Here is an 11,342-nt window from a genome sequence, read left to right as displayed (position 1 = left end):
TGTTCATAAGAGGCAAGACTTTTGAATACCTTCTATTGTGGGAAGGTTTCGGCCCTGAAGAACACTCTTGGGAGCCTCAGACCAATATCTTGGACAAAGAGATGCTTCATCAGTTCCATCTCGCGCATCCTTCAACCTATCTGGTACCTGAAGAGGAGATCGCCCTTTGAAGGGGGTACTGTTGCGACCGTTGCTGCCCGACTTCTCCACTCCGCCCACCTTACAGCATTGGCGACTCCCTCCAGGGTTGATGGAAGGCTGGCTGCCACGGTGTTCTTCGGCCGTCCTCGTCCAGCATCCCAGGACCGGCCGGATGCTGCAAACCGCCATGTTGACCTGATGCCTAGGGCGCGCACGCGGGCGGCCCCATCTTAAGTACCAGAAGTGGCGTGAACCTCAGGAGCGTCCCCTTGAGATGACGTCATCCGCTTCAGATATTTAAAGGTCTCTGAATTGCTAACAACTCGAGTTATCAAGGATAAGGATACAGATAAGGATTCGTTCTATCTACGCTACTCTGCCTCCTCGGACTTACCAGGGGTACCCACTCCTCGGGGGCCTCGCTCTCTCTCTTACTTTGTAGGTTGCAGTCTGGAATCGGTACTTGCTCCTCGAGGGCCCTCGTTCCCAGACTTCTTCGGAATTCACGTCTGCCTGGAAGTCATCGTTGCCTACTACATCTGTGAGTTACCATCGCACTCTCAGAGCTTTCCCTGGAACCAGGTACTTGCTCTTCGAGGGCCTACTTCATTCCAGCTCCTGGGCTTCTATGAGACATTGTGTGAGTGTTACCATCAGGTTCTGTCTATGAACTCTGCATACCCTGCCTACTCACTATATTTCAGTTTCTCTACAGCTCAGCCTCCAGGGATCGCTGTTCCAGTATCTGAGGGACTACATCCCAGCCGGGTATTCCAGCTCACTACTGCCACCTCTGGTGGTTCAGTATACTGTCTAATAAAAGAACTAGTGTGTGTCTGTCTCCTAACTCTGAGCCTGACCGGTGGTCCCTCTCTGGATCATTCCACCAATCCGAGGATCCACCCACAACTCTCCTAAATAAAAACAGATTGCTAACTCCTTGCAACAGATCAATAACACATAGTCATAAGGCTTTGAGCTGGAGTTGGTCCTGTTTCTACATGAGACCTTTCTGGCTAGGAATGTGGCAGGGAGATGCATGCTGGCTCCCAGAGTTGCCTGAGGCTGTTTAAAAAAAAAATCACCAAGGTTGGACCCTGAGAAGAGGTCTAGGAATATCTTGTGATGACTTGGTTTGCAAAGTTAGAAGGCAATTCGAGGCAGGACTCCGAGGGAGCAGATATTCCTGTGGCCGAGTCTCAGGCAGCAAAATCGACGCAAGATCTTGCTGTTCCTGTGGAGGGGCCGGTGACTAAAGGGTATGATCCTAATGTGGTTCGCATATTCAGAAATGAGGAATGGCAGCATTTAACTTCACATGGATTGGAGGAGTTATAGATTGAGTGGCTACATGAAGAGTCAAATCATGAAGGGCTGGACCTTATCATGAAGAGCTGGACTCTGTCATGAAAGGCTCACAAGAGCTGGTGAGGGTTTTTCCCTTCTATAGGTCGGTAAAGAAGTTGGTGGTATGGGAATGGGATACTCTAGAGACTGGTATAATGTGGGAAAAGCATTGGTGAAACTGTGTCCACTGCAAGAGGAGGCCTTGGACTCTTGATGCTGCCAAAAGTGGAGGCTTCGTATTGGCGGTGACCCAGGAAGCCACCATCCCGGTGGCAGGCTCCACTGCTCTGAAAGTCGCATAGGACCAGAAGGTAGATGGCGGTATGCAATAGCTTTATGCAAAGAGCATGATTGCACTCCATGCAGCATGCAGTCAGGTGTATAAAATTATTTAGGGAGTTATTTAGTTTAATATAGTGAGTAGGCAAATTGGTAGGCAAACTTTGTAAAGCGATAGAAAGTAATGGAACAAAGAAAATCACTAATATTTTCTAGTGTAATTGCTGGATATAAGCCTATAAGTTCTGAAATAAATATGCCATTTTTCTTAACTTGCTTGTAACAAGGAACAAGTCATGAGATCAGATATATTAAAGACTAGTTACTCATGAGGCTAACATTGTAGATATCAGGGAACAGCAGGACATCAGCAACCTAACCACACCCCTAACTGTTGCTGATGTGCTCAGCACAGATAGTGGGGCCTCATCAAATAACAAGAACATATAGGAGTAGCCCAGAGAATAAACGGGAATAGGTCAGAAAAATTAACTTAAAGAAACCAACGTGAAACAGACAATTTGTCAACAGAGAAAGAACAGATCAGAAGAAAAGCTTGATGGATATTAAAGTGCCTGACGAACTGTTCCTGATTTCACAGTGATGTGTTTCCCTCTTTCCCGAGATATATAAGACTCACACTGGAAACTGTGAGGGGAAGTATCTTTGTATATATTCTTAATACAAAAATCTAATCTTGTATGCTTTTATTGCATATTCTCAGATTTATAAGTAAAAACTTCTATACTTATAAATAAGTGTGTTGGATATTATAAGTCAAAATAATCACCAATTTGTCTACCCACTACATCAGTTCAGGCAAAGTTTCCTTGGCTCCAGCCAGACAAGCGGGACGTTTGGAGGTGGCAGTGGACTACATTGCGAACACTCTCTATGGTTTGATTAGGATATTCCCTAGGATTATGATTTCGTATCGGCCAGAAGGTTCTTGTGTGGAAGATTTGGTCCAGATCTCACTGGGCTCTCCCCCTTTTCAAGGGCAAACCTCTAAATCAAGGAGGACCTGGAACCATTGGTGAAACATCTGGGAGAGTCCAAATGGCATAAGTTACCCAAGGACAGACCACAAGGAAGCAAGCACCACTTCTCCATTCGTCCGCTGTTCGAGGACAACAGGAGAAGTTGACAGAATAAAGTATCTTCCTTCTTTCAGAGGCAAAGCTTAAGCTCGGGCCTTTCGGAGATGGCATGAGCTAGCTCGAGAAAGCTGCGGTTAGGGAGATGGAGTTAGATGGGGTCTCGCAATGATTTGAGGCCAGTTTGATCTCAGGGAAGAAGAAGATATTCCATTTACTTCATGGTCCTAAAGAAAGGAGGAATTTATAGGCCCAAATTGAGGTGCAGAAGGGTGAATGTGATCCTCAGGATACACGGCATTGAATAGAGACTCTTTGATTAGTCATAGCAGCTGTCCACAAAGGTGCATACCTGGCGTTCTTGGATCTAACCATAGCTTAACTTCACCCATTCAGACGGAGCATCAGAAGTTCCTAACACTTATGATTCTAGGAGATCCTTTTCATTTTTGCGGTTTTCCATTAAGATGAGCGAGGGCCCTGCAAAGCTTCCTCATGGTGATGATGGCAGTAGCTGCAGCTATATGGAAGGAAGTAGTCCTAGTGCATCCTCATTTGGATAACTGGCTCTTTCGGGTGAAGTCGGAGGCCCCATGACATCAGTCAAAGCAGGAGGTCATAGAGAGGCTGTGGTCTGTGGGCTGGACGGTGAACCTGGCAAAGAGCAATCTCAATCTGATCCTTCCCTGAAGGATATTGGGGCCTGTTTCATTGCCGGGAGAGGCAAGATATTTCTCACAGTGGACAGAGTGATGAAGCTGCTGATAAAAATTCGCCATTTGTTGAGGCTATTGTTTCCCAGGGTTGGGGACTATCGATGGGTTCTAAGTTCTATAGTATTGACATTCCCTGAGTGTTCGTTCACATTCGGCCCCTTCAGAAGGCAATCCTTTCACATGGGAACACATCGTCAGAAGAGTTTTCAACCTCTGATGTCCCGGTCTGGTTTCTTGTGGTGGCCTTCTTGGATCAACCTGGCACAAGGATAGGCTTGGACATCCCGGTCTGGAGGGTAGTAACTAGTGAGGCCAGTCTCTTGGAGTTGGGGGGCTGACGGCTGAAGGCCAATGGTCAACAGAGGAAGCGTTGTGGGTTATCATAGGTCGAAGTGAGAGCGTCTTAGCATTGCAAATGCAAGTCCTATTAGTCAATGCAATGGCAGTAGCTTATATCAACTGACGGGTGGGGTAGAACCAAGTGTCGGATGGTCTTTCAGGAGGCTAAGGAATTATTGGGCTAGGAGGAGCAACACCTGACAGCTCTGCCAGCATAGATTATTTTTAGGTGATTTTCTCAGTCGGCAAGTGTTTGACCCCAAAGAAGGGGAACTGACAGAGGCAGCGAGCGATGAACCATATTTGGGTCCAGTGGGTAGAACCTAGATGGATCTGATGGCATCAAGACAGAGTGCCAAGGTGAGTCTTTTTTTAGTCTCAGGTGAGAGAGAGTCCTACCATGACCGACAGAGATCTTCCTATACGTTTTCCCCATAATGGCCTCTGGCGGGCAGGCTGTTGCATCGATTAGAGAGGCTCCAGGAAAAGGTGATAGATGTGGCTCCAGAATGTCCATGGTGGCCGTGGTTGGTGGACCTAGTAAATTTTAAAGTCCACCAACTAAGGTTCGGTTATTTTCACGAGTTGATTAAGCATAGTTAATGCTCTTGGATAAGGCAGATCACTTCTGTCTCACAACCTGGCTTTTGAACGGATTTGTTGGCATGGAAGAGATACTCCGGAGAGGCCATTACCACCTTGTTACAAGTCAGGTGACTTTCCATTTCCTTGGTTTATGTGAGAGGGTGGAAAGTGTTTGAAACATGATGTCTGGGGCATAGAGTTATGCCTACTGTTCAAGCTTCGCTTTGCATAGTTTGACTTGTTGTGCCAAAGGGTTCATTCCCTTCGAGTGTAGGTGGCAGCCTTAGGTTTTCAGGGTGAGGTGCAGGGGGTGGCCCTAGCTTCTCATCCGAATATGGCTCATTTTTTCTTTGGGGGAGAAGCATTTGTGTCCTTCAGTGAAAAAGATGTGTTCCTTGTGGAACCTTAATCTAGTGTTGCAAGTGCTCCATGGAGCTCTGTTTGAGCCATTGATAAGGGTGTCTCTAAAAGTATCTTCTCAAAATTGAACAAAGTGAGGATATAAAGCAATTGTGTTTCAAACTGTATCGGAGAAAACTGAAGCTTAACCAATAACCAAAACAAATTTACAATCACCACTATATATATGAAAATATAAGTTCTTTCTGATTTTCAACTACTGCATCTGAATATAGTGGTGATTCTAAAAGTATCTTACCATAAAGAAGATCTTTTTGTTGGCTCTTTGCTCTGTGGGAAGTATTTCGGAGCTGCAGGCCTAATTTGGTCAGGACCCTTTTCTACAGATATCGGAGGCAGGAATGTCATGATACATACTACCTTTCTTTCTGCCAATGGTAATCTCTGTATTTCATCTCAGTCAGAGAGCCTCATTGGTTAGACGGTCAAGCATTCTTGTGGTATTTGAAGGTTACCATCGGCTTTCAGAAATCGGATCACTTATTCACGCTATGAGATGGTCCGAAGAGAGGAAGTGAGGCTTCCATGGCTACTATTGCGCGGTAGCTGAAGGAGGCAATTGGATCATCATACATTCGTAGGGGTCATCCAGTTCCTGAGGACTAAGGGCCCATTCTACTGGGGCATCAACAGCCTCGTAGGTTGTGTGTGCGCTAGCTTCCCCACAGGAGTTCTGTTGGGCAGCGTTTTGGGCTTCACTACACACTTTCACCTGATATTAACGGCTGGATATCTGGATGCCGGACTCAGCTGATTTTGGTGCGAGTGTACTACAAGTGGGCCTGTCACGTTCCCACCCAGTGTAGGGGAGCTTGGATACATCCTAGGAGTCTGGACTGATTTGGGGTATGAACAGGAAAGGAAAATTGATTCTTATCTGCTAATTTTCATTCCTGGAATACCACAGATCAGTCCAGAACCCTGCCCGTTCAGTAAAGCCCACTCGTCATGGCAGTATGAAAATGATGCAGAGTGGTTTGTTTGATTTCATGATGTTCTGCTTAATATTGACAGAGTTTTCCATATAGGCTCCACCTTCCTTCTGCTCGTTGATTGGGATTGAGGGTCTCAGTTATAGTTATTTTCATCTTGGCTTGGGTACAAGTCATACTGAGGGACTGAAGATGACACACTAGGTTAAGTAGCAGTGTCAGTAAAGCTTTTCTTCTGTCTCCATCTGCTGGCAGGCAGGCCAAACCCAGGAGTCGGGACTGATCTGTGGTATTCCAGGAATGAAAATTAGCAAGTAAAAACCAATTTTCCTTTCCCGGTCTCTTTTATACATAATTCTCCAGTGGGTGTACCAGAATGTGTTTAAAGAACTGTGCTTGCTTTCTGACTACTTGCTAACATCTCTGTTCAGTTGTTTGACTGTCTGCAACTTAATTAGATTTGCATGCTAATTACTCTTTACAGAAGTGCAGTTCGCCACTTGAGTGTCCCACCCACACCCATTTCCTTGCTCAATTAAATTAAGTAACACCACTTTGTAGTTTTTCTTTGGGGAGTGATGTTAAAAAAAAACTTGCGCTAAAATCATAATTACATTCTAGCATGGGTTTTATTTATTTATGACTTATAGCCCACTAACACATGGAGTAAAAATACATGGCAGGAAGCACTAGGCAAACTAGGTGGTCGGCCTAGGGCGCCACTGGTCTGGGGGAGGTGATGGCATGACTTCTCTTTCTTCCTGCCCCACGTGGCCTAGAAGAGGAAGTGGTGGGTCCATGCGAGCAGCAAGAAGAAGAGGCCATGCAGGAGAGAGATCAGTGCTTTCCCCGGGACGTTGCAGGAAGAGGCAGCATTGGCCCCAGGTTCGTATGGCATTTGAGCACAGGAGGAGCATCAGCAGCGTCCCTTGCCTCCACGCATTCGCCGGGCCATCAGACACACACGTTCTCACAGACACACACACATGCTCTCAGACACAGCAACACACAAGAGACATGCTCTCACAGACACACACAAATGCTCTCACTCATTCACTTCCTCCCCTCTCCCCAGTAGAAGTACAAGTCCAGAGGCAGCCTCCCCTGCCGCAGGAAACAGAGCAGGATCAGCCCCAGTGGCCTCAAGAAAAATGAAGTCTGTCTGCCGTGCCTACAGAAAGAGGAGGCTGCCTCTGGACTTGTATTTCTACTGGGGAGAGGGGAGGAAGTGAATGAGTGAGAGCATGTGTGTGTCTGTGAGAGCATGTGTATGTCGGTGAGGAGCATGTCTTTTTATGTTGCTGTGTCTGAGAACGTGTGTTTGTGAGAGCATGTCTCTGTGTGTGTTGCTGTGTCTGTGAGAACGTGTGTGTGTGTGTGAGAGCGTCTCTGTGTGTGTTGCTGTGTCTGTGAGAACATGTGTGTGTCTGTGAGAGCGTCTCTGTGTGTTGCTGTGTCTGTGAGAACGTGTTGTGTCTGAGAGCATGTCTCTGTGTGTGTTGCTGTGTCTGTGAGAACGTGTGTGTTTGTGAGAGCATGTCTGTGAGAACGTGTGTGTCTGAGAGCATGTCTCTTTATGTGTTGCTGTGTCTGTGAGAACATGGTGTCTGTGAGAGCATGTCTGTGTTGTGTTGCTGTGTCTGTGAGAACGTGTGTGTCTGTGAGAGCATGTCTCTGTGTGTGTTGCTGTGTCTGTGAGAACAAGTATGTCTGTGAGAGCATGTCTCTGTGTGTGTTGCTGTGTCTGTGAGAAGGTGTGTGTCTGTGAGAGCATGTCTCTGTGTGTGTTGCTGTATCTGAGAGCATGTCTGCATCTGTGTGTGTGAGTGCATGTTCTATGATTGAGCATGTGTGTATTTATGAGGGAGATAAATTGTGAGGAACAACCCCTCACCTCTCCCCTGCTAATCCACGACAATCTCAAGGCATCTGGAAATCAAAAGATTCCAGATATGAGCCGGGGAGGAGAGCTGAGCGTTTCTTTTTTTTTCCTACCTGAAGCAGATACCGGGGGTAAGCTGTAGCTAGCCCCGACGGCTTGATTACATCTACTGCTTCATTGCCTGAGCCTGAGGGGGCGTTTCCACTGGAGGCGGGACCAGGGCTGGACTTTAAAAATCTTGTCGCTGTGCCCTGAAACCCGAGCCGGGAGGAGAGCTGAGCGTTTCTTTTTTTTCCCTACCTGAAGCAGATACCGGGGGTAAGCTGTAGCTAGCCCCGACGGCTTGATTACATTTACTGCTTCATTGCCTGAGCCTGAGGGGGCGTTTCCACTGGAGGCGGGACCAGGGCTCGACTTTAAATTCAAACACTACAGCGGCGCGCAGCAGAGCCGGCGCGCTGCTAAAGCCGCGCGCGTTTAAGGGGCGCGCGGCAAAGCTGGGCTTTGCCGGGCTTCGCCGGGCCTTCGCTGGGACTTCGCTTCATTAGACTGGAATAACTATCCTATAGAATTCGCCCGGAACAGGCTTGTGTGAATTACTTTAGTAGGTAAGACTCAGATCTCCTTCTGACTCCAGAAATGGAATCTAAAGAGTTATATACATCTATCATTGAATACCTCTTTTGTCCTTGGTGGCTTTGTTCAATAATTTCCTTTGAAATGCGCATACTAAAAGGAAAGCCAGGATACGGCTTCCTAGTGAAGTGGCGGTTCCAGTTGTAGGACAAAAGACAGTATTAGAATGGCTTGACCCACCAGAATCCCCTACAGGTGTTAGCCGCTGGAGGAAATCCACTAGAACGAAGTGATTCCTCCTTGACTACTGAGATATCTTTGAGCCCAGGGGAACCGGTTCCACCATCTCCGCCCGGAAGAAGGGGTGTATCCCCAATTAATCCGAGCGGTTCATTAGAGGGAACTTTGAACCAAAAGAACTCTGGAGAAGAAATAGGAATAGAAGTAGAAAAAGGAAAAGGAAATGAGAAATTGGACTCAAGTGTTTTGGAACATCAAGTAAGATTGGGTATATTGGAAAATTCTTCGTTAATATCGATAGAAACTAGTACACCTGGAAATATTGACTCTGTTAGAAGTAAAACTCATAATATTGAGGTAACAATAAAATCGAATAAGAAATGGTCAAAACCTGTAAATGTGACTATGGATAGTTTATGGTCATATATGGAAAAACTAGATACTGCTATAGGTAATTTAACAGAAGTAGTATTAAAGACATCAAACTCTTTAAATCAAAATACTAGTGAATTGAGTAAACAAAGAGAGGATATCAATAAAATAGATAAACGGGTATTTCAAATAGAAAAGATCCAAAATCATCAGATTGTTAAGGAAGAAGTAATAAATAAGAGACTAGAAATCCTGGAAAATACGGTCAGATCATTAAATCTAAGAATTAACAACTTTCCAGTTATCAGAAAAATGGATCCTATTGAATTATTTAGAAATTATGCTACCCAAGTGTTAAAAATCCCTGATAAATGTGTACCAGTAGTAGTAAAAGCTTTTTATTTAGGTGGAAAGAAGAAAAAACTTGAACTAGAACAGGTGAAAAAGAATAGTGATGGGAAAGATGTAGAAGAGAGTTCTATAGATCTATCAGATTTACTACAAAAGTCACAGGAAGAAATTGAAGTTAAAATAAGGGAAACCTTATTAATTCAATTTGCTTTCTCTACGGATAGAGATAATATTTTGAGATCCTTTTTTCGTAATAGATTAAATACCTTTTATGGCCAAAAAGTGTGGATTTTTCCTGATTTAATTAAGGATACTCAAGATCGAAGAAGAAATTTCCTACAGTATAGAAAAACTGTAGTTGAGAAAGGAGGAACTTTTTCTTTAAAATATCCGTGTAAATGTTTTATTAAATTGGATGGTAACAACTATATATTCTCCGATCCTAAAGGTTTAAAAGATCTTCTCGAGATTAAATGACCGGCAACTAGGAAAGTAAAACAGGTCAAGAAATGATGTATATTATTTCCTAATTTATAATTTTATTCCTAAATATTTCGTTCATTGGAAGATTCCATTTTATTTTGCCTTGTTTGAACAAATGCCAAATAAGGGTCAAACAATATAGAAATTGATTATTGTTTCCTGTTTTTCTTTATGATTGACATGTGTTCTATTTTCATTGTAATTTGTTTATTGTAATTAATTATGTAAAGCAATAAATAAAGAATTTAAAAAAAAAAAGATTCCAGATATGAACAACTGGGGATTTTTATCCTTTTAAGTATTGGATGGAGTTTGAAATATTTTATTGGTCTTTGGAAAATTTATATGAGTTTAAATTATTAGATGTTTTTCTGTTTGTCAGCTGTTTTGAAATATTTTTACTAGTATGGTTTTACTTCTATTGATGATTTATATTTCCTGATTTTCTTGTTTGATGTTTTCTAAGGAACTGTAATATTTCTGTTTTTCCAATGTTGCACTGCATAGTAGTCTGGCGTGTTGCGGTTAACAGGTCAGTTTTTGTCTACACGATTTTATTAATGCTTTATGGTTACTTTATTCTGCAGTTTTTGTGAGGGTCTGTTTGTATTTTGCATGTGCGACTGAGTTGACATATTCTGCTAGTGTTAGGTTCTGTGTAGGGATCTGTAGCAGCTTGGCTTTTGCTGTTTTCCTAATAGTGGGTGTATTGGCGTTTTAGGGCCTGGTGTAATAATTGCAGTTTTGCCTTTTCATAAGTAATGCTGTTAGTGTTTGAGTGCTGGCATTTGTTGGAGTTTTGATATGGGAGATTTACTATATTGAAATTATAATTCAGTTTACTTGTGGCTTTCTGAAGGCCAAGCCTGTACCCAGTGCACATTACATTCTCATCCATTGCCACTCCCCTATTCTATATTTTTTTGTTTCTCGCTGCTAAATTTTACTTTATCGGTCTCTGATCTCCCGTTTATTATTAGACTTGCCATTAACTATGGAATTTGATTATCATTGGTTGAATTGTTTTTTGTTATTAATTTGTTCTTAATTGATTCATATTATGTCCACTTTTTTCTTATTGACTGTAAAGCTTGTTGCTGATTTATTGTTTATTGTAAACCGAGGTGATGTTATTAACGTGCCGCGGTATATAAAAAAATCTCTAAATAAAATAAATAAATACAATAGATATAAAACCAATTCCAAGGCTCTTTTTTACTTTTTTGCAGGGTTTTACTTGTTGTGATATTTTTACCCTCAGAAGACTGTAGTTAAATGTTCTTGTCCATGTAAAATCTATTATTATAAATGCATAATTTTTAATTGTGTATGGAGAAGGTGTGACCGAGGGGGCGGCAGGCTGTAAGTTTGGCCTAGGGGGCCTAATACCCTTGCACAGGCCCTGAATGATATGCAAATAGACCGAGAATAAAAACAAAAAAGTGCTCTAAATAGAATAACGTTTTCACTCTTTGGCTATTTTGCATGCAAGTTAGAGATAATCTGTGCTAAAAAAAATCCTACCCACATTCAAAAATGAACTGGGCCCAGTGGGCTGAACCCCCCTTCCTCTGATCCACAC

General features: G+C 43.4%; 1 protein-coding gene across 1 annotated transcript in view; it reads left to right on the top strand.

Moving 5' to 3' along the window:
* The window catches only part of LOC115083753 (oocyte zinc finger protein XlCOF6-like), a 187,302-nt gene that overhangs the window by 26,541 nt on the left and 149,419 nt on the right, over nt 1-11,342 (top strand). The gene's annotated exons all lie outside the window — the stretch shown is intronic.

Source organism: Rhinatrema bivittatum, chromosome 2 (assembly GCF_901001135.1).
Source record: "Rhinatrema bivittatum chromosome 2, aRhiBiv1.1, whole genome shotgun sequence".
Lineage (NCBI taxonomy): Eukaryota > Metazoa > Chordata > Amphibia > Gymnophiona > Rhinatrematidae > Rhinatrema > Rhinatrema bivittatum.
This window is presented reverse-complemented; position numbering and strand designations above follow the sequence as displayed.